Source organism: Alosa alosa, chromosome 24 (genome assembly GCF_017589495.1).
Source record: "Alosa alosa isolate M-15738 ecotype Scorff River chromosome 24, AALO_Geno_1.1, whole genome shotgun sequence".
Taxonomy (NCBI): Eukaryota; Metazoa; Chordata; class Actinopteri; order Clupeiformes; family Clupeidae; genus Alosa; species Alosa alosa.
The window spans coordinates 12,922,588-12,932,416 of NC_063212.1; positions in this window are offsets into that span (position 1 = coordinate 12,922,588).

The window sequence follows — 9,829 nt, forward strand, 5'->3', positions numbered from 1 at the left end:
CAGATCCTCAACAGGTGTGGTCACATCCAACCCCAGAAATTCCAGCCACAACTTTAGCCTTTCTCGATTGTTGAAAGGAAGTCTGTGACAATTTTTTTGCTACGAATTTTCCCGCAATTCGGAAATGCACAAATCGCTCAATTTTTAGCTGTCTGTTGCAAAATACTTCAAGACAGCTATCTTCTGCTTCTTCTGTGTATTCAATGAAATGCCAGTGGTTTGCTTGTAATTGGCAAGTGTATGCAAAGGTGCATTATTGCCACCAACTGGGCTGGAGTGTCTTTTATTCAAGCTCTCAACGGAAGAATGTACGGGTGTGAGGCGTTTGGAAAAATAACTCCACAGTTTTACAACGAATGGTAAAACACCTGTTGGAAAGCATCTTTTCAGCAATTTTTGCATGAGCATATCAGTGAACCCCCCTGACCACCAGGGTTGTGCACAATTCGAATTGCAATTCTGCTTCCTGTTTGCTACCTCAATTGAAATGCAAGAGAAATTCAATAATTGAATTGGAATTTAAGAGCCAGTTTCAATTCAATTCTGGAATTTTGCACAAGCCTGCTGACCACTCGTTGAGTTTCACGTTTTAGGAAGGATTGTTCCAGTGCACCTATGCAGCCATAGGCGCTAGCACAGAAACCGAAAACTCTCAGACCAGCAGCATATGTCCAGATTTCAATCTTAACTGTTCTATTTCATTAGAAACAATCTGAAAACAGGGCTTTAAGTGTAAAATACCGAACTTGTCCTTTAAATACTTGCCTGATGGCTTCTTCTCTCTGCTGCTACTGCTACCGCTGCGTCGACGTCACTTCCGTGATTTGGTAAATCTTCCCTATCCTAGATAGCCCACTTTTAAAACGCTTGATACGCCTCTGTGTCCACTGAAATAACCTGCACCCCTTCCCGGGAAATTGGACTATCAAAGGAAATGGGGGAGGCTCAAGCAGAGAGGACCCAAGTATGAGGCTGGGCTTCTGGCCAATTGGGTTCAGTAATGCAGGGATCTATGTTAAAAATGGCCGAAATGTGGCACTGTGGCAGAACAGGGCCAAGTGCCAATGGGATTTCCTGATCCCACCCCGTCTCTCTCTCTCACTCGCTTGCTGTTAGTCTTTTCACTGTCCTGTCACAATAAAAGCAAAAGGAGAAGGAGAGATGCTATTAGCAGCACTGTGGCCAGGCCTTGGGTGCCTGATATAATCAGTCCATGGATGGAGACAGTTGAAGTTGGGAAGCTGTGGTGTGAATTGCCTTTTGGCCACCTGAGTAATTAATGCCATTGTCCATTTATCTGGATGTAATAACTCTCAAAGTGGATTTTGTCTTACAGATGTAATTTATGATGCCTCCACTTCTAGAAGAGAAGTAGAGACAACAGCAGATACCAAACTAATGTACCACATAGCATGACCGCCGCCCAGTCCTGTACATCCTCTTCCGCATGTCACGCTTGTCAATTTGTCTCCATCTCCTACTCCACCCCCTACTCTTGCAACTTTTGTGTATGCCTGTATGTGTGTGCCTGTGTGTGTGTGTGTACGCGCATTTGTGTTTGCCTGTGTGCTTGCATGTAATGCTAAAAATTGTAACCTAAATTATTGATTGCACAAATAGATTGCTTTTTTTGTTTAAAACATTTGATCTGATTCCCCATGCAAACTTGGAATGAACAAACAGAAAAGAAATGTTGGTAGTGTTGCATATTGATATTAAAGTATTGAAGAATCAGATGAAAATACAGTTGCTTAATATATAAAGACTTATAGGCCTACATAATATTGATCATTTAAATGTAAAAATCACATAGGCCTAATATTTAGGAGGATTACCCTCGCAAAAAAGGGGTGAGGTTGGAGACCCCTAAACGCTTTGGACTATCAAGGGAAATGAGGGCGGCCGAAGCGGAAAGGATCCAAGTACGAAGGTGGACTGTTCAGTAATGATTCAAGGCACACAAGCTCTCCCCAGACCCAAGCAGGGGAAGGTGTACCGGACCACAGTTTCGCTGAACTGGCCTGGAGTCTGACTTGGTGGATGTGTAGCAGGGTAATTATGCTTCCCTGAATTTCCCCATCGTTTCATCAAGTTCTATGGGCATATTTTGTAGTTTCCGGCCTCTGAGGTACAGTAGGTGGTAGGGGGGTGTCGCTTCGGGTGTGGCAGGGGTTGGTTCCCATGCTGAAGACCTCTTAAGTGTTCATGTAGCCCCCTCCTCTGCCTCTTTTGCTACTGTCCTGAGGCAGAGGTTTGTGGAGTCTTGCATACAATACATCATATCTTTTATTTATGCTTTTATGGTTACTTGTATTGTGCATTTTTCACATAGAACTGTTTTCTGGTGTTGTACACCTTATATACGAGTTACGTTTGCTTAATCACTGTTTTATGTTAGTTCGTTGCACAATGCACATTACCTCAGTTCTACATGCAACAGTCTGCTAACGTGGCTGCTGGTGTAGCGGTGTTAACTAGTTAGCTTACACTTACAGACCTTCATACTGGTGAATTGACTAAATGTATTTAAACGTGGGTTACCTGTTTGATTGGCAGGAGCTGTGGCGACCCCAAACAAGCCCCGCCTGATTTGTGTTTGTTTTGTCATATATTTCAGGTATGCCATGTTTGTTTTATGTATTTTTGTTATTGTCTATTCACATGTACTTTGGTTGCGATTCACTCTGTTAACTGCGTGTCTGTAGTCTTGCCGCGCTCTCTTTTGCTACTGTCCTGAGGCAGAGGAGCTGTGACGCGACTGGCTCGCTCCCTGCCTGATTTGTGTTTGTTTTGTCATATATTTCAGAGCAATAAATATCAAAGGTCGGTTGTGGCGTCTATCATTATTCCACTACAACACAACGCAGAGTGATCGAGGGAGGGGAGAGACAACCTCTGTTACAGATGCAGAAGCAGAGACTCCTCTAACAGGACCAAGGTGCATGGACAGTTTACTGTGTAAGTATTATGTTTCTTTGATGCCTCACAGACTGTGTGCTGGGCTGCTATTTCTCGCGATTCCTGCCTAGCACCAATAATGACTTAATGACTATGACTTAATGACCCTTAATGACAAACTCTAAGGTGCTGGGCTAGGATAGGTTGTGCTTCCCTATAAAACAGGTGGTCTGGGCTGATGGTGGGAGAGAGGTCTAAAAGGAAGGCACACGGAGGTGCGGACGAGAAGCCGAGTGTTCCACAGGCAGTTTGTCTTATAGCATAATTTTTATACAGCGCTCACTAAGCATATGTTGGAGGTTGGAATTCAAATTAGTATTGGAAACTTGGAAACTGTACAGAGAGGTTATAACAGCTGTTTCTGAAGGCAGCGCATTCCCTTACTTTGTGTTCCGGTAGCATCAAATCAGTGGGCGTCTTCTTGCAGCACCGCGGAAATCTGGCTGAATCTTAAATGTAATTATGCATCACATTTAGTCAGATCTGCATAATGCTTTGCTGGAAGAAGTCTAATGCCCACTGACACTGTGGGGCGGTGGTAGTGTAGTGGTTAAGGAGCTGGGCTAGCATGCAGTGCAGTAGCCTGAAAGTTGTCGGTTCAATTCCCGGCTTCCACCGTTGTGCCCTTGAGCAAGGCACTTAACCCCAAGTTGCTCCGGGGACAATGTGATCCCTTGTAATATAGCTGACATATGTAAGTCACTTTGGTCAAGAAGTGTCTGCTAAATGTAATGTAATGTAATGTAATGACACTGACTGCCTTGTGTACATCATTCAGAATGGATTGTGCCTTGCTATGTGCAAGATTACATTAGCGTTACATTTCATTTAGCAGACACAGTTGTCCAAAAGCACTTACATATGTCAATTATATTACAAGGGATTACATTATCCCCAGAGCAATAAGGGGTTAAGGCTCAAGGGCACAATGGTGGAATTGAACCCACAACATTCAGGCTACTGCACGCTAGCCCAGCTCCTTAACCACTACACTACCACCGCCCATATAGACACTAATGCACCATAGATAGGGCTGTGCGATATATCGAATATACTCGATATATCTCTGAAATAGATTTGTGAGATATATAAAATTAGTATATCGTATGTATTGAGTATTTTATTGTCATACGTTTTTTTTCAAGCGGCAGCCGAGACTTGCCCTGGTTTCATGTTTAAAACATTCTCCGGTAGCTTTCTCCCTCTCCCTCAGGCAGTAACGTGAGTGACTGAGGGGTTAAAAACGTCCACACACTCACCAATCCCGGGCGACATGTAGTTCTGAAAAGGAGGGAACTTCATCTTCTAGTTTCTTTCGATTTGCAGCGCGAACACCGGCGTAGACAGTGCGACCTAAAGCGAACTATGAGTTTAAAATGGGCGAAGAGCTTGTTCCTAAAATAACCAATAAAGGATCTCTGATATGGAGGTTTTTCAGATATCGGGAGGAGGACGTGGAGCAAGCTACACCCATTTGCAAAGTGTGCAAAAAAACAGTGCTTAGGAAAGGTAGCAGCACCACTAATATGTTCCATCACCTAAAAACCCACCCGGTACAGTACGAAGAGTCTGTTGCATTAAGAACACCCCTCCACCAGCAGCCCGTCAAATGACCTTAGCGGCATCGTTTTCAAAAACCACTCCTTATGAGAAAGATGGAGAGACATTATGGATGCCGTTACCAATTTCATAGCTCAAGATATGATGCCAATAAATATTGTGGAGAAACCAGGCTTCCAAAAATTGATGAAAACTCTTGACCCCAAATACGAAATGCCTGGTCGGAGGCACTTCTCAGAGAAGGCAATACCCGAATTATACACCTCAGAGAGGCAAAAGTTGGCCTGTCAGCTGCAAGATGTGACTTATTTTTCTTCTACTATGGACCTTTGGTCCAGCAGGACGATGGAGCCGTATCTCAGCTTTACCGTCCATTTTATTGATAACAACTGGGAGTTAAACAATGCGTGCCTACAGACGAGCTTTCTTCCGAAGGACCATACAGCAGAGGTCCCTGCGGAGGGCCTGCACGAAGTCCTGAAGGCATGGGACTTGCCCCTGTCAGTCGTCAAGGCAAGAGAAAAGGCAAGAGCACCCTCCACTACAACCTCAGGCTCAAGCAAGAGAGTTGTCTACTTACTTGCAGACTGTTAATGCAGACAGTGAATCAGCTCCATTGCTATGGTGGAAGGAGCATGAACAAATGTTAAGACATCTAGCAAAGAAGTATACCTGTGTGTGCCGGCAACCAGTTCTCCATCCGAAAGAGTATTTAGTACCAGTGGGAATGTAGTCACTTGTCACAGAGCATCTCTGAAAGCAGAAGCCGTAGATAGGCTTGTGTTCTTAGCACAAAACCTAAAAAAGTGAGCATTGTAGCCCACATCTCTCTCTCTCACACACACACACACACACCACATGGTTTATAGCTTGGAGATCTACCTCTATTTTTTTATTTTTTTATTTAATGTAAGCCCTTTTGTCTTTCTCAGGATTTCCACTTGAGTTTGCACTTTAGTTTATTGCACTTTGAATTCTGTTCAGTTCTATTTCATATTTCTTGTAATTTTGATTGTTTTTGGAGTTTCTGCTTTGTTTGAATAAAAAAATAGTCTTATTTCAACTCAGTTGTGGTTAATCACTATGAAAATATAAAATGTTTTGGATGGATACCACCTGTGAAGTTAACCAAGAATGGTATATAATCTGCAGGGATTGTAGTGAAAACAGTAAAGGGTAAAAGTGTGATTTCATGGGGTCCTTTAATGGAGATTTCAAAATATCGAGTCCCTCCTCTTTAACCCAGAGCAGAGCCATAGAAAAAGAGAGTTGTGACACTGTTTGAAGTCGCCGTCACGTGGTTCACGTACGCTTCAACAGTTCCAAACAGCTCTTCGCGTGTAGTGTTATTTCAATGGGATAGACCGCAGCAAGTGCGTTATTGAACGGGAAACATTACAACAAAACAAAAATGAGTGTTATTACGTGTTAGTATGCTTACATTATAGTGTCAATTACATATTGCGAGTATAATTGGTCTGCAACATCGATCTAAAATATGTTCTTTGGTAGTTCTAACATTGAACGTTTGTTTCCTTGCTGGACATATGCTGTTAATGGATTCCTACATTTGCCTGTATCACGCTACATATACTTTACTTATATTGTCAAAACGTAGGCTATGCATTTTGTATCCTTTTTGTGTGTGGACATTAGATCCAGTGTCCTTTTCAGTTCATTTGGTGAGATGAAGATAAAGGTGCCCCCAATCTACCACACAGCTTTGATCATTGTAAGACTAGCAATAAACGTCTATCAAATATATAAATAGCATTATAGCCTAACAGCTTAAATTTTAAAAGTTTGATCAATGCATTAGATCTGTTCTCTTTTAGAGAAATAGTATAAAGGTGGCCACCACAAAGCCTTGGTAGTAACATTTTAAGACTAGCCATAAACATGTCAAAAACACATAGTCTAAATAAGAATCAATAAAAACTTAAATGTGAAAGTTTGATCAATACTGCAAGACACCCACTGTTTCAATAACACACTTGTAACTCAATAAGCAATCAACTGTTTCAATAAAATACTATTTCATGCTGGTGAGACTACAGCATGAAAAGGATGACTGATACATGTTAGGTTTTCAATAGAATTTTTATTAAGTTTTCAATGTGTGTTTAAAACAAGAACAGGAACAAATGCAAAAAAGACTGGGAGAAAGGTATGGTGACACTTAGGTTTTCAAAAAATAAAAAGATTTCAGTTTCCAAAGTTTGAACAACAATTGTGTGTGAACTACACAAAAGACACTATGAAGGGATGGACAGCTCTCCATATACTCTGTACACCTATAAGAGGGACATGGTGACATTCTTGAATTTCCCCTTGGGGATCAATAAAGTATCTAGGCATAAAAAAAAAAATTCTTGGGTTCCGGTTTCTGACCGACCCTGTCAATTTATGTGCGACCCAAATTTATTTTGTGAGCTTGGGGAAGAAATAACACTAAATAGTCTAGGCTACATTAAATAAATCCACAAATAAAAGGCGAACTATAATTACATTAATTACCCCTTGCGTTATGTATAGGGATGAGTGTATTCTCTCTTTTACAAAGTAGCCTATGCACAGCTGTTCACGAAGACGATTGTTTTCGTCACCTACCAAGGCACTCGCAATTTTGTCCAAACACCGCTACTTTTTATAAAATTTGACCAATCATCGTAGTTTCACCGTGAAATTTCACCTACCACAACAGTCCCGCGACAGAATATTGAGCCAGATGGCACACTTACTTCTGCACCTTCTGCATATGACACCAAAGACTGCCCTAACGTGTTCGTTCCTCTGCAGTTTTGATGACAATAAATAGAAGGCTAACGTTAATGATCTGCTTACTTGCATCTCTCAACCTGGTGTTGCTAACCTACCTAGGCTAAGTTAATTAAGGCCTACTTGGTTTACTGACATTTGAGTAGGCTATGCAACTCATTGGCAAAAGGTTTACCTGGATATGTCCTTTTAGCTTATGTCATGTTTGCTAGCTTGTGGGCTTAGTTTGAGTAGTGCTACCAAAATCATAGAAATTAATAAAATTGCAAGACATTTACAGTACCTCTTCTATGATCCAAGAATGATTTCATTCGAGTTGTTTTTTTTTTTACATTTATTTTAACTAATGACATAGAAGACATTCCCAATTGCATCCACATATCGTAATGCACTATGCAAAAGTGATTTACACTTTCGTGGCGAACACAGTGAGATGCAAGCATTCCAATCCACTCAGAAATGTAATTAGGCTACTCTCAAAGTCCTTAAAGGGGCAGTCAGTCAATTAGGCGCACACCACCAATGTAATGACATTAAACAGAAGTGTAGTCAAATAGTTTACATCAATATGAAATTACTAGATACTTACTTGGCTATTAGTAATTATGCAGGCCACAGACTATGAATTATTAAAAGATATGAACTTAATATGAATTACAAAATATATGAATGTATTGAAACATATGACATGATGCCATCTCTTAAGGTGACTGTCTTTTTTGGACAGTTCTACGAAAGGTTATACTGCTTTGTGAATTACCTCAGTCAAAGCATTTTCACAAATAAAGTAGGCCTACTTTGATTTTCTGTAATCCTTACTGTTTACCTTTGATTATCCTTTTTTAATAAGCATCAAGATTATCAGTGTGATTTTGGTCTTACTAACCTTAATTAAATTTAAAAAAAAAAAAATCGCTTTGCCCTATTAACCTGACTACACTTTCCAGTTATCCCAAAAAAAGATATTTGTCCTACTTACAAAGATCACTGACCTAATGAAAGGCAATGCCCTCTTGTCACGTCAGTCTCTTCCATGCAAACTTCGCTATGTATTTGACAAATTACTTGGCAGACAAAGCAAGGCCGTAGTCATGATGTCAACATTGGGGGGGACCAAATCTGTGGTGGGGTCTGAGGGACCCCCAAACAGAATTTAAATACATTTCCTACCATGCAAAACTATTATTAAAAATCACAAACAAGTCGTTAGTTAGGTCAGTCAATTAGGTTATTCCAAACTTTTGACGGACATAGGCATGGCATGGATGGATTATGAACCCCTGGACACAGATGTGCCCCCCCTCTGGTGAGTTTTGTGAAAAGAGAAGGGTGGAGAAGAAGCAACTTCACTGGTCCATCCCTGGACCCGTGACTCCATTTGTGTTCAAAATGTATACTTTAAAAGAAATGACAAACTAGAGTATCTTATGATAACCTCTATATTACACAGAATGTGGTTCTTTAACTTATTACTTACACCTGAAGATTTATTCGACGGTGCTGTGGTGGAGAGAGCGAGCAGCACCAAATTCCTGGGGTGCACATCAGTGAAGACCTCTCCTGGACCACCAACACTGCATCACTGGCGAAGAGAGCTCAGCCGCCTGTACTTCCTGCGAGGAAACTCAGGGCGAGCAAGTGCTCCACCAGCCATCATGACCACATTCTACCGAGGCACCATCGAGAGCATCCTCTCCAGCTGTATCGCTGTGTGGGGCGGAAGCTGCACTGAATACAACAGGAAAGCCCCTGCAGCGCATAGTGAACACAGCTGGAAGGATTATTGGTGCTTCACTCCCCTCCCTGAAGGACATTTACACCACCCACCTCACCCATGGCGACCAAAATTGTGAGTGATGCAAGTCACCCAGCTCACAATCTGTTTGATCTACTGCCCCTCTGGGAAGAGGTATGAAGCCTGCGCTCCCGACTACCAGACTCACCAACAGCTTCATACACCAAGCCGTGGGATGCTCTCTCTCCTCCTCTCCCCCCTCCACCCTCAGCTACATAACATCCTGGACATTGGACCCAAAAATGGCCGCCTGCACTACTCCACTTGCACACTTGCACACTTGTACACTTTTTACAACTGGTGTTGTTGTCCTGAAACACAACACTTCTGCTGCTCTTACATAACTTGCACCACTATGCCACTTTCTTCTTACTTAGGTCAAACAGAACTACCCAAGCCTTTTATTGGCCTGAATTTGCACTAGTATTTTTATTGACTGTCTATGCACAATTTCAACCACATTTTGCTGCTCTTATTTTTCATTATTATATGTGCCCTCTTATTTACTTATTTACTTACTTTTTGTTTACTTGAATGTTATGTTTGTCTGTGGACCTAAATTGGTAAAATATGTCTTGTCTTCACCGTGGGATAGTGAGAAACGTAATTTCGATCTCTTTGTATGTCTGGAACATGTGAAGAAATTGACAATAAAGCTGACTTTGACTTTGACTTTGACTTTTTTTAAACTAAGGCTTAGACTCATAGGTTTGAAGCCTAATAAGATTTTGTCTTTCA